This window comes from Schistocerca serialis, chromosome 7 (genome assembly GCF_023864345.2).
Source record: "Schistocerca serialis cubense isolate TAMUIC-IGC-003099 chromosome 7, iqSchSeri2.2, whole genome shotgun sequence".
Taxonomy (NCBI): Eukaryota; Metazoa; Arthropoda; class Insecta; order Orthoptera; family Acrididae; genus Schistocerca; species Schistocerca serialis.
Window position 1 is genome coordinate 517,355,977 of NC_064644.1, and position 24,889 is coordinate 517,380,865.

The following is a 24,889-nucleotide window of genomic DNA, read 5'->3' on the forward strand; positions in this document are numbered from 1 at the left end:
GTTCTGTTTTATGTGTATCTATCGGCTGTACTGAGCTGAGGTAAGTACTGGCCAGCCCCTCTGTCTCTTTGTTAGTATTTGTTTCACATCTTATATGAGATTTTCCATTAATCATTTAACTATATATTAGATGATACACAACATAAAAGTGATAATAAAATAGGAATTTATTATCCATGACCGTACTGATGTAACCGTATGCAGAACTTCACTCACATTAGGATCCAGACGTGTGACTTGAGATGTTGATATGACTTACTCATCTGAAGGGTACTCTTTTATTGATGTATAAACCATGTTTTGATCTCGACATCCTCCCCTACAATGTGGGTGGGTGTAAGTCCATCAACCTCTGACCACCATTCATCGTACACAAATCTCTCATCTTCGTACATCACTTTCAGGAAACAGTCGTATGACATGCTCAGTCATGATTACTTAATTTTTGTGGGTACGTAAAAGCATAAAAAAAGTCACAAGTTCTCAAACTACTCCTTCCCTCAGACTTATATCAACTGTGACAGCCATTCAGCTCTGCTCTTCTGCTTTAGCAGGCGCTCACCTCCGCTTTCACACGGTCAGGTACTTCTTTGTGAGTGGCACCCGAAAACAACAATAACCTTTCTTCGAGTTCGTAAGACACATTTCATTCCCAGAATCCGTCTTGTGACCTCAGCGTAAGTTTCTCTTCAGAGCTCAGTCTATCTATAACACAAAATAAAAAACATAAAATACTCCATAATGTATCTCAGTCATGAATACAACGAAAATTCATATTATTTGCTATTATTTTGCAGAACAATAGTAACTTAAGATGTACTCAGTAACAAACGATGGATAGAAAATGACTCATCAGCTGGCTGTAAATATAAGAGATACTCCACATATTTAAACGCCAGATTTTCATCCAACAGTTTACTGTCGAAACTCCTTAAGATGAGACACATCATGTACATCAAAAGATGTTTTCGTGCAAAGTGTACCCACTTCAACTACATTCGTGTGAGTAATTCTACAGACCCGAAAATGACCATCACATAAGTTAAAAATGTATTACAAAAGAATTTTTGCTGTGTTGACAAGTGCCTTCACCCAAATCTTTTCACCTTCTTTTCAGTGTAAGACACGAAGCAAGCCTTTGTGATTTCCTTTGCGCCTTTGTCCTGATAGTTTTGTTTGCTCAGTTATCTGTGAGTGACAGAAAGAAAAAGTCACTCACAGTTTGCCTTTTCGTTTCTACTGTCTGTTCCATCATTGCACCGCAAATTCCTGTTTTTGAATTGGTTCAAATGGTTCAAATGCCTCTGAACACTATGGGACTCAACTTCTGAGGTCATCAGTCCCCTAGAACTTAGAACTACTTAAACCTAACTAACCTACGGACATCACACACATCCATGCCCGAGGCAGGATTCGAACCTGCGACCGTAGCGGTCGCGCGGTTCCAGACTGTAGCGCCTAGAACCGCTCGGCCACCCCGGCCGGCTTTGAATTGGTAATTCAGGCAATACCTTCTTTTGCTGCTACCCTCTTCATTTTTCTAATTAGAAATCTGGAGGGGTATTATTTCTTGTTTATTCGACCAGTACTCGAATTTCACAATCATAGCCATGGTAAGACGTTATTCATGTTTCTGCCGGATGTAACGATTTATCGCTTCCCCATTCGTTTAGTTCGACATAACTCTGGCACGTCATATGGTGCATGAAGGTACTGATTTCCTTTTATCATTTGTTTAAAGGACATACATGGAATCGTAAAGTTTGAGTCATTATAATCCTACATCATCAAACTTCTCAGTTTTACCCGCTCCTGTGTGCTCTTGGACGCAAACTCTGAAAATATATCCGTTTGAAATTTGGATATTTTTTACTATTGGGCATTAGCATGCGGTTGCCTCCTCCACCAAATGTCTACAAACGAAAATCGTCTTTACTAGTGGACTTTATGACAAGGGCAGCGCCACACCAAACTCATCTACCCACATAGATGAAGGCTCAGGAAAAAGCTTGTATTTTTGGACCAAAACAGAATATCACCTGCTCGCATCTCAATTTAGATTGATTATCCATTCAGTTTATGGTACGCAGGTATGCCATGGCCGCTACAAAATCATTAATACAATTCAGGCACTTCTTACGACTCAGTACACCTCACTGCTAATTTCGTCATTTGCGTTACTTTTCGGTACAGTTCTGTTATGATTCATGAGCCGTTGAAGCCCTGAAAACGCCTCTTTGTTACTCCAGTTTACTTTGGCCTGATTCTGCTTGAAGTGCAACAAGAACTGAACTTTTGCACTGCTGCCACTTCTGTGGGACAGATGGAATCACACTCCTCATATTAATAACTGGAAGTTGCTGAAACCCAATGGCAAGCACCTCTAACTTCTCTGCAACTTTTCCTATTTCCTCACCTCGCCGTTGAACTACTTAAAGTGCATTCACTTGGCATTGTTCCTTAGGGACTGAGGTCGTAACCCTCGACCTATACCTACTCCTTCAGAGCGGCTCGCCCCACTATTGTTGGTACTCATTCTATAGAATTTCTGTTTGCTCACTCTTAACTTCATCGTTCACGTCTTGTATCTGCGTGAGATGAACTGGTAAAGCCTTACTTCACAATGCTAGTTCCACTTCTGGAACTATCATACAGTTTTCAATGTCCTCTGCTATTGGAGTTCTATCACCTCTGCACTACTGGTTCACCATTTCCGGATAAGACCTAATTTCAGCCGTTTCTCGTCGTTTTTTACCCACAGTAACCTCGCTTTCTGCAATGTGTACACGTAACTAGGCGTTCTGCTTATCTATAATTTTCACCCATATCACTATCCTGTGCGTCAATGATCTGTCTTAGATTAGAGATAACTATAGTTCCCCTTTTCAAATTTTGTAGTCTGAGTTTGAAAATGTTGGAGCATTGTTGTTGTTGTTCTTGTTGTTGTTGTTGTTGTTGTGGTCTTCAGTCCTGAGACTGGTTTGATGCAGCTCTCCATGCTACTCTATCCTGTGCAAGCTTCTTCCTCTCCCAGTACCTACTGCAACCTACATCCTTCTGAATCTGCTTAGTGTATTCATCTCTTGGTCTCCCTCTACGATTTTACCCTCCACGCTGCCCTCCAATGCTAAATTTGTGATCCCTTGATGCCTCAAAACACGTCCTACCAACCGATCCCTTCTTCTAGTCAAGTTGTGCCACTAACTTCTCTTCTCCCCAATCCTATTCAATACCTCCTCATTAGTTACGTGATCTACCCACCTTATCTTCAGCATTCTTCTGTAGCACCACATTTCGAAAGCTTATATTCTCTTCTTGTCCAAACTGATTATCGTCCATGTTTCACTTCCATACATGGCTACACTCCATACAAATACTTTCAGAAACGACTTCCTGACACTTAAATCTATACTCGATGTTAACAAATTTCTCTTCTTCAGAATCGATTTCCTTGCCATTGCCAGTCTACATTTTATATCCTCTCTACTTCGACCATCATCAGTTATTTTACTCCCTAAGTAGCAAAACTCCTTTACTACTTTAAGTGTCTCATTTCCTAATCTAATTCCCTCAGCATCACCCGATTTAATTTGACTACATTCCATTATCCTCGTTTTGCTTTTGTTGATGTTCATCTTATATCCTCCTTTCACGACACTGTCCTTTCTGTTCAACTGCTCCTCCAAGTCATTTGCTGTCTCTGACAGAATTAGAATGTCATCGGCGAACCTCAAAGTTTTTACTTCTTCTCCTTGAATTTTAATACCTACTCCGAATTTTTCTTTTGTTTCCTTTACTGCTTGCTAAATATACAGATTGAATAACATCGGGGAGAGGCTACAACCCTGTCTCACTCCTTTCCCAACCACTGCTTCCCTTTCATGCCCCTCGACTCTTATAACTGCCATCTGGTTTCCGTACAAATTGTAAATAACCTTTTGCTCCCTGTATTTTACCCCTACTGTAGTAGGCGTGGGCTTCGTGTCTATCTTGGCCACAATAATGCGTTCACTATGCTGTTTGTAGTAGCTAACCCGCACTCCTATTTTTTATTCATTATTAAACCTACTCCTGCATTACCCCTATTTGATTTTGTATTTATAACCCTGTAATCACCTGACCAAAAGTCTTGTTCCTCCTGCCACCGAACTTCACTAATTCCCACTATATCTAACTTTAACCTATCCATTTCCCTTTTTAAATTTTCTAACCTACCTGCCCAATTAACGGATCTGACATTCCACGCTCCGATCCTTAGAACGCCAGCTTTCTTTCTCCTGATAACGACATCCTCTTGAGTAGTCCCCGCCCGGAGATCCGAATGGGGGACTATTTTACCTCCGGAATATTTTACCCAAGAGGACGCCTTCATCATTTAATCATACAGTAAAGCTGCATGTCTCCGGGAAAACTTACGGCTGTAGTTTCCCCTTGCTTTCAGCCATTCGCAGTACCAGCACAGCAAGGCCGTTTTGGTTAATGTTACAAGGCCAGACCAGTCAATCATCCAGACTGTTGCCCCTACAACTACTGAAAGGGCTGCTGCCCCTCTTCAGGAACCACATGTTTGTCTGGCCTCTCAACAGATACTCCTCCGTTGTGGTTGCACCTACGGTACGGCTAATTGTATCGCTGAGGCACGCAAGCCTCCCCACCAATGGCAAGGTCCATGGTTCATGGGGGGGGGGGGGGGGGTTGGAGCATTAGGGTTTGAAAATTAGTAAGGTCCAACACAGGCACAGCAGAAGTCGATTCACTCGTTTCTGTACCTGATGGCGCGAAGTCATAAATCTCGGCCTATATCTGCCCCTTCAGGGCAGCTGACGCGACGACTGTCGGTTTGTGGCTCCAGATGTGGCATAAAATAAATGGTACATCAACTGGCTGACTGTCAGCTAGCTAGCTTCGAAACTTGAGTACAAGTCATACATATTGATTCGACTTTTTGCTTGAAAACGAGTGTACGTATCCCTATCGGAACAATAATTAGGAACAGTATCAATTTCTTAAATTCCTAAATAAAATGTCCCTCTATGGTTTACTAAACAAGATCTGGCATACGCAAATTTGTGTATATATCCTGGTATTCGTTTCACTCAGGAGAACAGTAGTCATTAATTACAAGGACGATAATTTGACACAGAAATCGCACTCACAGTTCACGATAAGTAAACAAGGATTCTAAATAAGTATGCACTGAACACAATCCCAGGGAGCATTACCTCTGTTGGTTCTCCATTTAGGAATAACACTATAACTTCCTGCATCAAAAAGCAAAATGTTTAAAGAATCCTGACCACAAATGTTAATTATGGTAAGCTTAATTTGAAGAGTATAATGCACTCACCGCACCGTGATCGCGGACAGTTCCTTCTGAAAACCTTGTAGAACCCCTCATTAGGGCGCTACGAAAGGGCCTTTGTTCTGGACCTACATGAGATTACTGGACAAAATTTAGACCAGGGTTCAATAGCAAATTTTCATCACCTCTAGGGCTTACTGTTCTGGACCAATCGCAAATGTTGGAAAAAGGTAGGACGTCTATGAAGGTAGGACGTCTATTTTCCCCAGCCACATCAGGCTACAAGCCACGTGAGAAAGAAGATTCAACAGGAAGTTCCCAAGACTCTACAAAGCCAAGGAAGAATAACTATTCTGATCGCTACTGGCATGAGCGCATATCGAATTTTCTACATACAGACATTCTAGTTCTAGTGTGTGGTGGGAATTATGGAAAGAGGGTGAAACAGGTTGCTAACGTTAATCGGGAAAAAAATGAGACGCTATGAAACGCTTCTCCCAGTACACATATATTATACAACAATAAAAAATAGTAGAAGACAAGTCTCCTATACTAATTCACAGTAGGAAGCGTATTATAAATGACTATTACATGAAAAATGGCTGACTGAAGATTGTTTCAAGCCCGCGTCTCGTGGTCGTGCGGTAGCGTTCTCGCTTCCCACGCCCGGGTTCCCGGGTTCGATTCCCGGCGGGGTCAGGGATTTTCTCTGCCTCGTGATGGCTGGGTGTTGTGTGATGTCCTTAGGTTAGTTAGGTTTAAGTAGTTCTAAGTTCTAGGGGACTGATGACCATAGATGTTACGTCCCATAGTGCTCAGAGCCATTTTTGATTGTTTCAACTGGAGTGAACGCTGGTAACTGCACCAAATGGTACAGGTGAAGAGAGAGACAGAGAATGGCTACCAAACAAGGCGTTCCCTTTGGCGACTGATGATGATGATCACAGATTTTTTCAGAAGGACTAATAAATATTTCCCTAGGTGGCAGGATGGACTAATACGAATAAAGCATTCCATATAAGATGTGTTAAAATTTTATCAGTTACTTACATACCAAAAAATCATCTCTGTTTTTTGAAGCATGTCACAGCGAAAGGCTCAGAGGTTACAGATGTACAGTCATTTACAAACATAAGTTTTGTAAATGTGTAGTGTTATATAGAGACCAATACGTTATCTCATCATCTTACAGGGACTTCTTAACTACATGTTCTTGAAAGCGATCGTTCAGAATTATAGCAAAAGGTTTCCTCTTCCAACATGACGAGCCCCTAGGCATTCTAGTTGTGAAGTGAAACATCATCTAAAGATAACATTTCCCGGACGATAAATTGGAGAAATGGTCACTTTTATTAGCCACCAAGATTCACAGATATCACATATTTTTGTCAGTGTGGTTGGTTGTATAGGAAAATTTATAAAGCAAAGGTCAACATAAGAGACGAATTGTTCGTTCGGGTTGGTGTGACCAAGCGAACTAAGCGTTAATTGAAGTTGGAGGTTGCAGTGACGGTAATCAACTTTGAACTTCATCTTTTGCTTTTGTAACGTCTTCTGTGAGTTTCTTTCAGTACACACAATCATGCCCGTATTTAACTTGTTTATTTATGTGTTTAGATGAACAATGTCGAACTTCTAAGAGATCGTCTTCAGATTTTAGATTCTGTGAAGAGGAATAAAACATACCGCTTCATTTCCAACAGAAATACAGACTGAAATAAAATGATGTAGCAAAAATGAGCAGCTGATACACCTTTGATGATAGTGGGAACCGCTAAGTTCGGCCAGGTACCACAGTGCAGGGCAGAAAGCACTGCTGCATACCACTCTGCTGCCGGTAGTTAAATAGCGGAAGGCCCGCCCATTGTCCCCGCCCATTGTCCCTCACATAACGCCATTGGCAGCCAATTGCATTGACACTTTATAACATTGTGCGAAAAACATTTATTAGACGTACAATTATTAGGAGTTTGGTCCTTGAGGAAAGACCAAAGAATATTTTTATGCTACGGCGAAGAACATACGTTATAAAAAGCGACAAAATAGAAAACCAGTCACTACCCAAAGACAGGGCTCATTTAAATGTGGGTTGTCCTCTGTAGGACTTCCTTCTAAACGTAAATGTATCAAAACGTTCGGTTGGATGGCTACTTGGTAACCAAAGAGACGATACACGTTCCGCCATAAGTCAAAGATATCACGCATTCCCACTGGCATGAAGAACACCAGGTAGAAACCAAAGAAACCATGTGGAATCAATAAGTACCGTCCGTTGCACACCTAAAGACATACGTAACCATCTGCAACTAGTGCTGTACACTTATGTATCTTACGTGTATTAGCTGCTTGTTATATCTTAGATTTGCCCAGATACAGTTGTTCTTTGTTTGAATGGCTGAGTCATTGCTTGCAAGGAAAATACAGACCTAAAGCACTTATTATAAGACATACGGTTACCTTGTACCAGTGTAAGATACATGTATGTATCTAAAATGCACTTAGTTCCAGATCGAAATTAGTTACAGACACAAAAAGCGATAAGAATTGTAATATTGAAACACCAAGAGGTGTGCTGGATGACCATCTGATAAATATTTTGATAAACGCATAATTTACAGTTTGTTATAACATTACATTTGCAAATACGTAATATTTATCATTTAAATGGCCGCATCAAAAATGGTTCAAATGGCTCTAAGTACTATGGGACTTAACATCTTGCACGGTATCGGCACATAAATACGATATTGCAATGCATGTTTACATGTTCAAAGGAACTTTTCATCGTAAACAGAATATCACAGACACTGCAATATCGTAATTACGTAAGACACATGTTATATGCGTACTGTCTGTAGTAGTATGTCCTAAGACACTTACTATTTCTTCCAAAAGAGCCTATACTTTATTATGTCATGGACATATGTTATCATGCATTTTTTACCTATTACTGTAAGGAAAATAAAGTTAACTCACTTCGATAAAAATTAATAAAATTGTGTTTGCTCAAGGAAAAATTATTTTCAAAACGTATTTATTTAAGTTTTACCCTGTCGTAAAAATGTCAATACACATTTATATTGTTAGAAACGTTCAACATTCGTAAGATGTGGAATACTCATATATTATTGAGGCAACACACAGAGAGCATCATGCCATGTAATTTAAAATGTCTTTTATGTGACTGATTTGAAGAGAAGCAATTACGACAGATTCACATAATGAAATAACTTTCAGGGTTTCCTTGTGGTGATTATTAAGGCAAATAAACGATCAACAATTGACATTAACGTAGACCATTAAACTATTGTTTCATGGATACGGACAATCAGTTCAATCAGGGATATCCATTTGCACTCATCGAAGCAAATGGCCTGGGCTTTGAGGGAACACGGGACTCACAGTCGGCCAGACAGGGTTTCAGTTCCCCGTTAATCAATTCATATTACATCCAAGTGGTTTCTATTCATCACCGTAGCTAAAGGGAATTTTTGGATGGGTTTCTTAATAAAGGAGACTGCCCATTTACTTGGTCATCCTTCTGCAGACGAGCCTAGAAGGCGATAGAAGCATCGAGGAAAAACGTTCAGTCCATACACAATCGTTATTTTGGCCTTAACCATTTCATTTTCACATAAAGTTTCTCCCAAAGCTGACTTAGCAGTCTTGTTTACTGGTAGTTCAAAAATGGTTCAAATGGCTCTGAGCACTATGGGACTTAACATCTGAGGTCATCAGCCCATAGACTTGGACCTACTTAAACCTAACTCACTTAAGGACATCACACACATCCACACCCGAGGCAGGATTCGAACCTGCGACCGCTGCAGCAGCGCGGTTCCAGACTCAAGGGCCTAGAACCTCTCGGTCACAACGGCCAGCCTTACTGGTAGCAATAGCGGCGTTCTCTTCTGGTGAGGGCTGTCTTCTTAGTAAACACTTTGAAACCATTACCGTCTTTTGTTCCTGCAGATCCGTGCTGCTTACTCATTGGATGAAGTGCCACTGACTTCACCTTGTTTACAGGATGAATCAAGCGTGACGGAATTCATGGAAAGTCGAAATCATTAAGTCAGTAGTACAGGATCAAAGCGCACTATTAAATAGATAGTACATATTATAGGTATACGTGACGCTTTTTAGGAAAACACACGCTAAGACCAAAAACGCGTCGCACCCCACAGGAATTGTCTGAAAACGGTGGAAATCGGTAGATGTGATGTACAGTCGGAGACAGAATTTGCGAGACCCCTTGTCTATTCGTTACGTTTAACTGCAAAGCTTTGCTGCCAGGTTCAGAGCATAACGGGCTAGGAGACACAACGCTACCAACTTTGTCAATTAGACGTAAGAAGAAAACAGTTATCTCCGTGCGTCACAGCCAGTAGCAACAATATGCACGTTTCTTACTGTGACATGAGGAATACTGATTTTAAAAGCTGCATTGTGTTTATTTCCCTTAATGTTTTAAAATTTTCACGCCGACACATTCTTTTCCCCATCCATTTTGTCGTATCAGGTGCAGAAGTATGAAATCGGAATTTCCCTATAGATGGCGCTAGCCGTCACCGTAGGGCCAGTGAGACCGCATCTACAGCGCCATCTGCTTCCTGAAACGGCTGCCGACGAATGTCAACACATAGTAACTCAAGTTCCATACATCGGAATCTGTTTCAAAACCGTAAACGTGTCGAGTTTTGTGCCTACTAATTACGATTTGCGGACAGCATTGGTTTCCTGTTATCATTTGAAGTAAACTGCTGCAGAATTGCATCTAATGCTTCTCGAAGCTTTCGGGAAACATGCTCTTGGGAAAGCACAGTGTTCCAAGTGGTTCAAAAACAAGAATTCGTGGAACAATTGAATGTTACGCACAAGCTCTGGGAAAGGTGCAGCAAGTGGGAAAAATGGGATTCGGCATGAACTGAATGAAAGACAGCAAGCAAATCGAAAGACCACTTGTGAAATACTGTTCACCAGATAGAAAAGAAAGTCGTTTCTCCATCGAATAGTGACAGATGATGAATATATTTTGAGAATCATAAGCGTCGTAAATCATGGGTGAATCCAGGCAATCCATCGACGTCCACTGCAAGACCAGATCGCTTTGAAAAGAAGACCTCCATGTTTGGTGGGATCAGAGGGTGTCATCTATTATAAGCTACTAAAACCTGGTGAAGCTGTTAACACTGTTCGTTACCAACAGCAAGTAACCGACATATCGAGATAGGTGAAAAACGACCGAAATATGGAAAAAGGCAATACAAAGTCCTATTGCTCCATGATCACAGGCAGCAGAACGGTCAGGGAAACGATCGAGGCGTTCAGTTGGGAAATACCAGGGCATGCCGCTTATTCTCCAGACATCCGATTATTAACTATTTACATCACTGGGACACGCTCTCGCTGCACAACGCTTCAGTTCGTATGAAAATGTACGAATATGGCTCCCTGACTGGTTCGCTTCAAAAGAAGAACTTTTTTTTTTTCTTTTTGGGCATTTCATTCATAGCCTGAAGGAGAGGTGGGGGAGATGTGTAAACAGCAATGGAGATTATTTTGAATAAAATATTGTTTATTAGTTTCAAACAACAGACGTGTTATTATTGCAACCAAATTCCGGTTTCATACTTCTACACCAGGTAGCTTCAGTGAACTAAGGGAGCAACAAGAATTGAGATGTTACAGTTTGCAGCACTTTATTCAGGAGTGTCTTACATATTAGAATGGAAAAGGTGCTTATATAACAGGGTGCTTACATGCGGATGACAGGAAGCAAATTATCGAAAGTAGCTAGTACTTACAATAACCTTGATCACAAAAGATCGAATCGACATACGTTCAGTTGGTGTTTCACCAGCAAACTTGCTGGAACCACGCTGACAGCACTTATTCGTTGGTGGGACAGGCAAAATGGATCCTGTTCTACACCATTTGTTACGAATCGCTACGGGCCGTGGTGCTTCTGCCCACCCATTCTCTCAGGCACTAGAACGGCGAAAACTGTTTGGCGTGACGGATCGCTGGTAGTTTCTTCGAGAGTACAGATTTCGTTTCAATTGTTATCTCCACTGATTTTAGCGCTTTCGGTTGATGTTGCAATGAAAATATTAACGTAAATTTAATGAATATTAACTACTTGTATTATTACTAATGACACTTCCCTCTAGAGATACGTTATGAATATAATAAGCTACCTAGCATCTTGAACAGACCTCAAAGAAAGAGTTCTCATGGCGCCCACTGGAAAGTAAAACTTTGTGGTGCAGGTTACAGTGGTTATTAATTTTTAAATAGCGCTTCCTTGGTACAGAGAAAGGAAATTTATAATTTCTCGGATAATAATGGCGAATGTACCAAAAATACAAATTCTGCCAATCGACTGGGAGCCTTCACAACTGCTGCCAGTTGATCCAAAGACTTTATCTTTAAAACCGTTAACAATAGGTGTACGAAAATATATTGAGAACTAATACGATAATTTCAAATGAAAGAACAGGTGTTTATTAAAAGATAAGTTTATTTATTGTATCTCAAACCTTTATTCAGCAAGTGGTGGCTCGAGCACTCACTTTTTCTTGCCTCTTTTATTCGTAAAGGAACATACGCATTTCAGTAACAACGAGTTTCACAAATATTTTGACGAAATTATTGTTGAAATTCACAGACTTGTTCCAAAATTCAGAAAAACTCTGGATAGTATGCAACCCAAGAACCATCGATCTTGACGGTGGTGGGGAGGCTTGTGTGCCTCAGCGATACAGATAGCAGTACCGTAGGGGCAGCCACAGCGGAGGGGGAGTTATTGAGAGGCCAGACAAAACTTGTGGTTCATGAAGAAGGGCAGTAGCCTTTTCAGTAGTTGCAGGAGCAACAGTCTGGATGATTGACTGATCTGGTACTGTAACATTAACCAAAACGGCCATGCTGTGCTGGAACTGCGAACAGCTGAAAGCAAGGGGTTACTACAGCCGTAATTTTTCGCAAGGGCAAAATAGTCCCCAATTCGGATCTCCGGTTGTGGACTACTCAAGAGGACGTCGTCATCAGGAGAAAGAAAACTGGCGTTCTGCGCATCGGAGCGTGGAATGTCAGATCCCTTAATTGGGCAGGTAGGTTAGAAAATTTAAAAAGGGAAGTGGATGGATTAAAGTTAGATATAGTGGGAATTAGTGAAGATCGTTGTCAGGACGAAGAAGACATCTGGTTAGGTGAATACAGGGTTATAATTACAAAATGAAATAGGAGTAATGCAGGAGTAGCTTTAATAATCAATTTATGCAAACCGTATTCTTTCCAACGAGAGTGCAAGGGAACAGTAGAACAACCATAGACAATATTTTTGTTCATTCGTCATTATTAGAAGGGCATTCTGTTAGCAAAAAGGTGAATGGACTTTCAGATCATGATGCACAAATTTTAAGTCTAAAAGTTTTTTGTGCTGCAACACATGTTAAAGATAGTTACCAACTTTTTAGGAAAGCTGATCCAGTTGCTGTACAGACTTTTGTAAACCTTATCAAGGAACAAGAGTGGCAAGATGTTTATAGTGCTGATACAGTAGACGATAAATATAATGCTTTCCTCAAGACTTTTCTCGTGCTCTTTGAAAGTTGTTTTCCGTTAGAACGTTCAAAACAGGGTACTAGCACAAACAGGCAGCCTGGATGGCTGACTAAAGGGATAAGAATATCTTGTAGAACAAAGTGGCAATTATATCAAAACGTTAGAAACAGTCAAAATCTAAATACAGCAGCCCATTACAAACAGTATTGTAAGGTGCTTAAAAAAGTTATTAGGAAGGCAAAAAGTATGTGGTATGCAGATAGAATAGCTAAGTCTCAGGATAAAATTAAAACCATATGGTCAGTTGTAAAGGAAGTGGCTGGTCTGCAGAGACAGGTCGAGAATATAGAATCAGTGCGTAGTGGGGATGTCCGTGTTACTGATAAGTCGCATATATGTACAGTACTTAATAATCACTTTCTGAATATAGCAGGTGAACTTAATAGAAACCTAGTCCCAACAGGGAATCATATAGCGCTCTTAGAAAAAAGTATTCCGAGACTGTTACCTGAAATGCTCCTCCATGATACTGACAAGAGGGAGATTGAGTTAATAATTAAATCACTAAAGACCAAGAACTCTCATGGATATGACGGGGTATCTAGCAGAATACTGAAGTATTGTTCCACATATGTTAGCTCAGTACTTAGCCATATCTGTAACTTTTCCTTTAGGAGTGGTGGGTTTCCTGACCGATTAAAGTACTCGGTAGTGAAGCCACTTTATAAAAAGGGAGACAGGGATAATGTTGACAATTATAGACCTATTTCTATGCCATCGGTGTTTGCTAAAGTTATCGAGAGGGTTGTATATACAAGGTTACTGCAGCATTTAAATTCACATAATTTGCTGTCAAATGTACAGTTTGGTTTTAGAAATGGCTTAACAACTGAAAATGCTATAGTCTCTTTTCTCTGTGAGGTTTTGGACGGATTAAATAAAAGGTTGCGAACGTTAGGTGTTTTCTTTGATTTAACGAAGGCTTTTGACTATGTTGACCACAAAATATTACTGCAGAAGTTGGAACATTATGGAGTAAGGGGAGTAGCTTACAATTGGTTCGCCTCCTACTTTAAGAACAGAAAGCAGAAGGTAATCCTCCGCAATATTGAGAGTGGTAATGATGTTCAGTCCCAATGGGGCACTGTTAAATGGGGTGTTCCCCAAGGGTCGGTGCTGGGGCCACTGCTGTTTCTTATTTATGTAAATGATATGCCTTCTAGTATTACAGGTGATTCAAAAGTATTTCTGTTTGCTGATGACACCACCTTGGTAGTGAAGGATTTTGTGTGTAATATTGAAACATTATCAAATAATGTAGTTCATGATATAAGTTCGTGGCTTGTGGAAAATAATTTGATGCTAAATCACAGTAAGACTCAGTTTTTACAGTTTCTAACTCACAATTCAACAAGAACTGACATTTTAATCAGACAGAATGGGCATGTTATAAGCGAGACGGAACAGTTCAAGTTCCTAGGTGTACGGATAGATAGTAAGCTGTTGTGGAAAGCCCATGTTCAGGATCTTGTTCAGAAACTAAATGCCGCTTTATTTACCATTAGAACAGTATCTGAAATAAGTGACATTTCAACACGAAAAGTAGTATACTTCGCATATTTTCATACGCTTATGTCATATGGTATTATTTTTTGGGGTAATTCTTCTGATTCAAAAAGGGTATTTTTGGCTCAAAAACGGGCTATTCAAGCTATGTATGGTGTAAGTTCGAAAACCTCTTGTCGACCCCTATTCAATAGTCTGGGAATTTTGATATTGCCCTCACAGTATGTATTTTCTTTAATGTCGTTTGTTGTTAGCAATATTAGCTTATTCCCAAGAGTTAGCAGCTTTCACTCAGTTAATACTAGACAGAAATCAAATCTGCATGTGGAATACACTTCCTTGACTCTTGTGCAGAAAGGAGTGCAGTATTCTGCTGCATCAATTTTCAATATACTACCACAAGAACTCAAAAATCTTAGCAGTAGCCCAAACACTTTTAAGTCTAAACTGAAGAGTTTCCTCATGGCTCACTCCTTCTATTCTGTCGAGGAGCTCCTGGAAGAGCTAAAAAATTAAGCAAATTCCAGTGTTACATTCTTGATTTTCTTTATTTAAACTAACGACTTGTCACCTGAATATGTTTCTTATATTTCATTTTATCTGTTTCTACAATCGTGTTATAATTTCATGTATTGACTCGTTCCATGACCATGGAGACTTCTCCTAAGTGTGGTCCCACGGAACAATAAATAAATAAATAAATAAAAATAAATATATAAAAAAAATAGAAGCGCGGGTAAGGTACTGCGAACAGCATAGTGAACACATTATTGTTGCCAAGATAGAAACTAAGCCCACATCTACTACAGTAGTACAAGAATACATGTGAACTAGCTCCACACATGAAGAAATTGAAGGAACGTACGAGGGGTTAAAAGAAATTATTCAGATAGTGAAGGCAGACGAAAATTGAATAGTCATGGGAGACTAGAATTCAGTTGTAGGAAAATGAAGAGAAGGAAAGGCAGTAGGTGAATATGGAATGGGAGTAAGGAATGAAAGAAGAAGCCGTCTGGTAGAATTTGGCACAGAGTATAATTTAAACATAGCTAACACTTGGTTTAAGAATCATGAAGGAAGGTTGTATACGTGAAAGCGGCCTGGAGACACTGGAAGCTTTCAGATAGATTACACAATGCTAAGACAGATATTTAGGAACCAGATTTTAAATTTTAAGACATTTCCAGGGGCAGACGTGGACTCTGACTACAATCTATTGGTTATGAAATGTAGATTAAAAGTGAAGAAATTGCAAAAAGGCAGGAATTTAAGGAGATGAGACCTGGATAAACTGAAAGAACCAGAGGTTGTAGAGAGTTGCATAGAGAGCATTAGGGAACTATTGCAAAGAGCATAAGAAATAAATGCAGTAGAAGAAGAATGTGTAGCTTTGAAATACGAAGTAGTGAAGGCAGCAGACGATCAGGTAGGTGAAAAGACGAGGGCTAGTAGAAGTCCTTGGGTAGCAGAAGAGATGTTGAATTTATTTGATGAAAGGAGAAAATATGAAAAAGTAGTAAATGAAGTAGGCAAAAGGGAATACAAACGTCTCAAAAACAACATCGACAGGAAATGCAAAATGGCTAAGCAGGGATGGCTAGAGGCCAAAATCTAAGAATGTAGAGGCGTATATCACTAGAGGTAAGACAGATACAGCCTACAGGAAAATTAAAGAGACACTTGGAAAAAGGAGAACTACCTGTATGAATATTAAGAGCTCAGATGGAAAGTCAGTTCTAAGCAAAGAAAGAAAGGCAGAATGGTAGAAGGGGTATATAGAAGGTCTATACAAGGGCGATGTAGTTGAGGGCAATATTATGGAAATGAAAGAGGACGTAGATGAAGATGAAGTTTGAGATACGATACTGCGTGAAGAGGTTGACCGAGCACTGAAAGATCTAAGTCGAAACAAGGACCCGGGAGTAGACAACATTCCATTAGAACTACTGACAACCACGGGAGAGCCACCCATGGCAAAACACTACCATCTGATGAGCAAGATGTATGAGACAGACAAAATACTCTCAGACTTCAAGAAGAATATAATAATTCCAGTCCCAAAGAAAGCAGGTGACGACAGGTGTGAAAATTACAGAACTATCAGTTTAAAAAGTCACAGCTGGATAATACAAATGTGATTTCTTTACAGACGAATGGAAAAACTGGTAGAAGCGGAGACCAGTTTTTATTCCGTAGAAATGTTGGAACACGTGAGGCAATACTAACCCAACGACTTATCTTAGAAGATAGATTAAGGAAAGGAAAACCTACGTTTCTAGCATTTATAGACTTAGAGAAGGCTTTTCGCAATGTTGACCGGAGTACTCTCTTTCAAATTGTAAAGGTGGCAGGGGTAAAATACGGGGAGCGAAAGGCTACTTACAATTTGTACAGAAACCAGAAGGCAGTTATGATAGTCGAGAGGCATGAAAGGGAAGCAGTGGTTCGGAAGGGAGTGAGGCAGTGTTGTAGCTTATCCCCGATGTTATTCAATCTATATATTGAGCAAGCAGTAAAGGAAACAAAAGAAAAATTGGGAGTAGGGATTAAAATCCACGGAGAAGAAATAAAAACCTTGACGTTTTCCGATGACATCGTAATTCTGTCAGCAAAGGGCCTGGAAGAGCAGTTGAATGGAATGGACACTGTCTTGAAAGCAGGACGTAAGATGAACACCAACAAAAGCAAAACTAGGATAATGGAATGTAGTTGAATTAAATCAGGTGATGTTGAGGGAATTAGGTTAAGAAATGAGACACGTAAAGTAGTAGATGCGCTTTTTTGTTTTTTGGGGAGCAAAATAACTGTTGATGGCCGAAGTAGAGAGGATATAGAACGTAGACTGGCTATGGCAAGGAAAAAAGAGAAGTTTGTTAACGTCGAGTATTTAAGTATCAGGAAGTCTTTTCTGAGAGTATTTTAGGGAGTGCAGCCATATATGGAAGTGAAACATGGACGATAAATAAATTAGACAAGAAGAGAATAGAAGATTTCGAAATGTGGTGCTACAGTAGAATGCTGAAGATTTGATGGGTAGATCACCTAACTAACGTGGAGGTACTGAATAGAATTGGGGAGAAGAGGAATTTGTGGCAAACTTGACCAGAAGAAGGGTTGGTAGGACACGTTCTGAGGCATCAAAGGATGACCAACTTAGTACTGGAGGGCAGACCAAGAGATGAACACGCTAAGCAGATTGAGAAGGATGTAGGTTGCAGTAGGTATTTTGAGATGAAGAAGCTTGCACAGGATAGAGTAACTTGGAGAGCTGCATCAAACCAGTCTCTGGACTGAGGACCACAGCAGCAAAACAACATGGAAAAAAAATTGGGAAACAGAGAATTGTGATGCACCAAACCGATTTCACGCAGCCGTTGAAGCTAAACAAATAATTATGTGTTTATTCCGTATTTTTGAATAATGATGCAAGAGCTACATTTTGAATATTAGTAAAATTAAGAATTTTAAATGGGCGCGACATGCCTCTCATGGTCTCACCTAATCCAATTTCACTCCAGTCGGCAATGGGAAGACATCGAGATTGACTAGAATTGCGAGTAACTGCTGGTCCGAAATGCTTCTCTTGGCCATGACAGAGGTTACGGAGATAGTTTGGTGTGAGTGAAAGTTACTGTCGTTGGTGAGTAGTGAATACGAGACCTTTCGTACATTAAGGAAAAACCAGTCACCAAGACCATTCTCATCCATAAATGTAACATAAACACTTCGGTTGCCTTATACCGAACTAGGATGTATTTTTCAAGGGGCAGGCCTCGATTTCATGCTGTGTATAGTGAAACCGAAGATGTTGAGTAACTTGTTATAACTAATAAGTAACTGTGTCATAATAAGGAGAAAAACCGGACAAACGTGTGCCTACGATACCTTAGTTACCCAACTGGCAAGCATTCGTATCGTTGAAAGGTTAAGACTAGGTCGACAAATTGTCGTTCTAGCGACCTCTGGAATTCCACACACACACACACACACACACACACACACACACACACACACACACACACTCACACACTCTATACCTCTAGACCAACAGCAGCGACGTAGTATGAGAAAGATTGTATGTTTTGAAACGTGAGTTTCGGAGTATCATCATATGTGACATATTTCGCTCTGTCTCTCGATTGACTTGCCTTAGAAATTTAAATTATTTGTATCGCAAGTGACAGTGGATCTTAGAGTTTGACATAAATTTCAGTTTGATATATCTATCCGTCCCTAAAAGAAAGGGGTCATAACAGACGAAAAAACAGAGAGATTGAAATAAATGGTAAGAAATATTGTTTATGCGATATAATTACAAATTAACAGCTTTTCGGCCTTACGTCTCATCAAATTTCATGAGTCTAGGCCTATGGTTAGCATCCACTATGTCTTGATTAAGTTTCCAAGTATCGAAGCACATGACATAAATGGTCCGATATTTTGACGGTATTGACGTAGAAGCTTAAATTCCTCAGACCGCGAAGGGGCCGTAGACCTCAGTATTTCAAATAAATTTCAACACGTAACCTTTCGATGTTTCTGAAGAAAAGCGTCTTATGAATCGGACAGACAGGCACGCAGGCAGACGGACAACGAAATGAACCCAAAAGGGATCCGTACTTACCGACTGAGGCGCGAAACCCTAAAAGTGAAGAAACATATGAGCGTTAAATGATCCTTACGATCTCTCTTGAATGTAGACGCCGACACTGATTCTGCTGCGAACAGAGATGAAGTAGGACAGCGTTATTCTGCGGTCAGACTCAGTCAGTAGCTAGAAATTGAAACTGCGGCATTCTGTCTGTGATGAAAGGGTGTGTGGTTTCCGGATGGCGTCACTTCTTCATATATACTATGTTCTGGCAGAAGAACGAAAAACGGCTTTTCTTCTTACAGGAGAAAGGTAGTAAGTTTCCTCACCCTTTCGATCCAATCTGAGATAATAAGTCACATTCATAACCCGGACTAAATACAGACAGAAACATAAAATGCCATTCAAAAATAATCGACGAGTTCATGGTACATAATATGTTCAGATAATATTTTGGGATTGGGGCCGCAGTTGTAAACACACTGATGCGTGAAACGAGGTCCTAGGATCGAGCAAGTCGACCGTCTGGTCTATTTTATACTGTGCACCTTCGTACGTCATAAAATTTGCTATCCGTGTACTTGATACACAGAAATACGTCAGCTATGTGTTCACTAATTACTTTTTAAGGGAATATAATAGCTAAAAACATAAACCCTCCACTCAATCCTTCATATGATAGCTCACGTAACCCCTGTGAAAACTGTTGAACGACTAACCAAAATATACTTTTCAGTCCCTGGATGAAGTTGTGTTCTTACTTTATTCCCTACTGCCAACGGAAAATGTGATTGTGTGCAGATGTTCTAAGCAGATCATCACTGCCACCGAGAGAAAGTTTCAGAGATACTACGAATCATAATGTGAATGTGTTCCATGGACACATCATATCTCTACATAAAGAATAACCTCAGGGCACAGACAGTATGCATTTATTAATATCAAACATAATAATAGATACAATTTATTAGGAAAAATATGAGCACATCGAAAACTCCGCCTAATGTGAACTCAGAATGTCGACATAGCACGCACAGGCAGAATGTTTTCCACTGACTCTCTAACTGCTCCAGAAAAAAAGGCACTTCTTCGTATTTAACCTCAGAGTCATCAGCTTTACATATGCCGAATGACGGTTGGATCGTTAAGAGAAAGTTCGCATTCCTTCGTACCCTTCCTTTTTAATGAAAGTTGAATGAGTGAAAAGCTCATCGCGCAGAGTCCGCTGACTGACAGGTGTAGGGAATGTGAAATCCAGAGTCCTCTTACATTCGCAGCCTTAACGAAACAATTGTGGATATACTGTCAATGGAGATATCTCTCACTTTAAATTCATAAAGATAGAACTATTCTGCTGTGTCTACGAACTCCGAATCTACGAAACAGATAGGAATGTAAATTTTTACATGGGCTTGTTTCACACGGTATTCTGTCTTGCTAATGATAATTTATCTGTAGTTTACAGGCACATGCGTTAATAACAGAGCAACATTACGTAATACTTAATAAGTACATACCCACAAGGTGATCGGGTTCGGAAGATCCACAAGAAAAATCTTACTTGGAAGCAAAGGCCACGACGTTGGGATCACGCATTTATTTCGAACTTTGTACACCCTTAGCAGGCCATTATCACAACATAATGTGCAAGGAGCCCATAACATGTATGGTGCACTACTCTGGCAATTCCAAGAAAACGGCAAGAAAAGTTTTACACGTCTATTATATAACTGCTATATCGTGCATAGGTACCGCATGTTAAAAGTTCATGGGGATCAAACGATTAACGTTCGAAATTCGTAAGACGAACGTGTATGAACCGACGGTTCGATTCTCGCTCAGACTTAACTTTTAATCTACACTCCTGGAAATGGAAAAAAGAACACATTGACACCGGTGTGTCAGACCCACCATACTTGCTCCGGACACTGCGAGAGGGCTGCACAAGGAATGATCACACGCACGGCACAGCGGACACACCAGGAACCGCGGTGTTGGCCGTCGAATGGCGCTAGCTGCGCAGCATTTGTGCACCGCCGCCGTCAGTGTCAGCCAGTTTGCCGTGGCATACGGAGCTCCATCGCAGTCTTTAACACTGGTAGCATGCCGCGACAGCGTGGACGTGAACCGTATGTGCAGTTGACGGACTTTGAGCGAGGGCGTATAGCAGGCATGCGGGAGGCCGGGTGGACGTACCGCCGAATTGCTCAACACGTGGGGCGTGAGGTCTCCACAGACATCGATGTTGTCGCCAGGGGTCGGCGGAAGGTGCACGTGCCCGTCGACCTGGGACCGGACCGCAGCGACGCACGGATGCACGCCAAGACCGTAGGATCCTACGCAGTGCCGTAGGGGACCGCACCGCCACTTCCCAGCAAATTAGGGACACTGTTGCTCCTGGGGTATCGGCGAGGACCATTCGCAACCGTCTCCATGAAGCTGGGCTACAGTCCCGCACACAGCGAGGCCGTCTTCCGTTCACGCCCCAACATCGTGCAGCCCGCCTCCAGTGGTGTCGCGACAGGCGTGAATGGAGGGACGAATGGAGATGTGTCGTCTTCAGCGATGAGAGTCACTTCTGCCTTGGTGCCAATGATGGTCGTATGCGTGTTTGGCGCCGTGCAGGTGAGCGCCACAATCAGGACTGCATACGACCGAGGCACACAGGGCCAACACCCGGCATCATGGTGTGGGGAGCGATCTCCTACACTGGCCGTACACCACTGGTGATGGTCGAGGGGACACTGAATAGTGCACGGTACATCCAAACCGTCATCGAACCCATCGTTCTACCATTCCTAGACCGGCAAGGGAACTTGCTGTTGCAACAGGACAATGCACGTCCGCATGTATCCCGTGCCACCCAACGTGCTCTAGAAGGTGTACGTCAACTACCCTGGCCAGCAAGATCTCCGGATCTGTCCCCCATTGAGCATGTTTGGGACTGGATGAAGCGTCGTCTCACGCGGTCTGCACGTCCAGCACGAACGCTGGTCCAACTGAGGCGCCAGGTGGAAATGGCATGGCAAGCCATTCCACAGGACTACATCCAGCATCTCTACGATCGTCTCCATGGGAGAATAGCAGCCTGCATTGCTGCAAAAGGTGGATATACACTGTACTAGTGCCGACATTGTGCATGCTCTGTTGCCTGTGTCTATGTGCCTGTGCTTCTGTCAGTGTGATCATGTGATGTATCTGACCCCAGGAATGTGTCAATAAAGTTTCCCCTTCCTGGGTCAATGAATTCACGGTGTTCTTATTTCAATTTCCAGGAGTGTATATCCGACCGTCAGTAGTCATATTATTTAATTAAGACATTCAAGATATAATATAATTGAGAAAGCAAGTGTATTTTCATGAAGTTTTACTGATTTTCATTTTACTTGACTACTTGCTATTTTTAATTAAAATTAATTATTAGAACAATCATATTCATCACTTCGGTACAACTTTAAATTAAGAAAGAAATTAAACGCGCAATTCTTTACTAAGCGTTACCCGTTTCAAAATTTCGTCAGACGGAAGCTGTGGGTGAAAGCGTACAAGAAATTAATGATAGAAAATACTGCAGTATACAGAAATTTCAAATAGTATCGTACTTACATAAAAACCATAATTTAGTACAAAGCACAAGGAAATGAGCACATAGACTGGACACTCATCTCATGTAGGCATGTCTGGCAGTGCTTTTTATTCGAACAGAACCAGTGCCAAACTGAGTGCAGTGATTCGACTATCAATGAGGTAAACGAAGGACAGTAGGTGGCCCTCGCATTAACCATAGAAAGCAAGTCAAACAGTAACTTTACAAACGTCTATACACTGAAATTAAGCAAATGTCAGGACCTTGTGAAGAAGTTTGACAAACACTTTCATGCTACTTTTATGGAAGACAAACTCATACTAATTGCATGAAAAGTGCGTCGTTAGGAAACATCGTAAAAAACGTTGCATAGGTAGTCTCTAGTCAGAAGTCAAAAACGAAGACAAATTGCAATCAATAACTGGTATGGTACAAAATAAATATTTATCAGATATGACTAATAAGTAATATATAAGTGTGAAGGAATAAGCTTCCAACCATTACAACATAAAATGTACATAAGTATCAACAAATGTAGTCAAATTACAAGAGACGAACACATAATAAATGACGAAACATAACCATTTAGGTGAGCTCAGATTGGTGGCAACAACTTGAATGGAAAGAACTATTTATTATGCGATGAAAGATGGAATTTGCCCCCTTTTTTTTATATAGTCACTAACTTAGTGTTAGAGAAGTACCTGTCCATCTGTTATCAGTTTACCACCATTACAAGACGAAACGTTACATGCGTATGACCAACTGTAAACATTACAGTAGTTGCACAAACAATGGATGAGTTACAGTATAATAATTTAGGAAGACTAGATGAGTGTTAACAATTTTAAACAAAATGTAGCAATTTTTTTCATTTTCTATTAAAAACGTACAGACATAAAATCAGAAACGTAAACAACTCTCATGAAGTAGATGCGTGAGGATCCGAACAACTGGAGCCACTGTAGCCGCAGGCCGCCACCACATAGTGCCTTCTTCGCTGTGTAGTTCCTTTAGTTACACATGATGCGTTGTGCATCGGTACTTTTCATTTGGCCAATATTAACACTTCATGCTCATCATATCACTCACATTACAATTTTAGTGCAACAAGTGCATGCTTCCTAACAATGCGTTCCACATTGTGGGCGCAGTAAATTTAATTTCTCTTATCAAATATAATTACATTACACGTATATTACATTCTAACTTTACGCAAAATGAATGTTGACGTTTCGCTAGCAATTCGGGCTTATTTTGTTGTATATTGCTCTGCAATTCAATACTCTTAAACACTTTCGTAATGCATTCCTTATATGTCCGAATGGAATCCATTAACTCCGAATCAGTATCACCACTATAACAGCATTATGATTGTCCACAGATCAATTTTTTGTCAACCAATGTGCCTAACTTTATGCCCTTGACCACAATATGCTAGGACGTTTGATGTTCTCACGCATCTGCCTCAAGAGAGTTATTATATATAGTATTTCTTATATTATACCTTTACGTTTTTAATACAAAATAGAGAAAAATTGTTATAGTTTTTGCAAATTGTTGACGCTCATCTAGGCTTACGTAAATAGTTATATTCAAAGTCATCCATTGTTTTTTCGACTACTTTAATGTTTACAGTTGGTCATACTCATGTAATATTTCTTTTTGTAATGGTTGTAAACTGATAACAGTTGGACGGTTACACGATCTAACACTAAGTTAATAAGTATATAATAAAAGGTAAAAAATGCCCCTTTTTATCGTATACTAGTTCCTTCAGTTCGAGTTATTGCCACAAGTCTGCGGTAACCTTAATGATTCTGTTATGACACTTATTACATGTTCGTTTGCTGTAATTTGACTATATTTTGCAATACTTGAGCATATTTTATTTTCCGATGGTTGTGAACTTATTCCTTCACTCTTATATTTTACTTATGTTTTATGTTTATGTTGTTCCATATCAGTTATTGGTTGCAATTTGTCTTCTGTTTTGACTATGGACTGAAGACCACCTCTGTCACGTTTTTAACGATGTTATCTAACGATGTACTTTTCACACTGTTAATATGCGTTTCTCTTCCATAAAGTTAGAATAAATGTTTTTGTCAAACTTGTTCACGAGATGCTGACGCGTACTTAATTGCAGCGTATAGAAGCTTGTAAAGTTACTGTGATCAACACTAGGGCCACATACTGGCCTTCATTCACCTCTTTGATAGTTCAATCGCCACTCTCAGTTTGGCACTTGTTCTATTAGAATACACGACATTGTCAA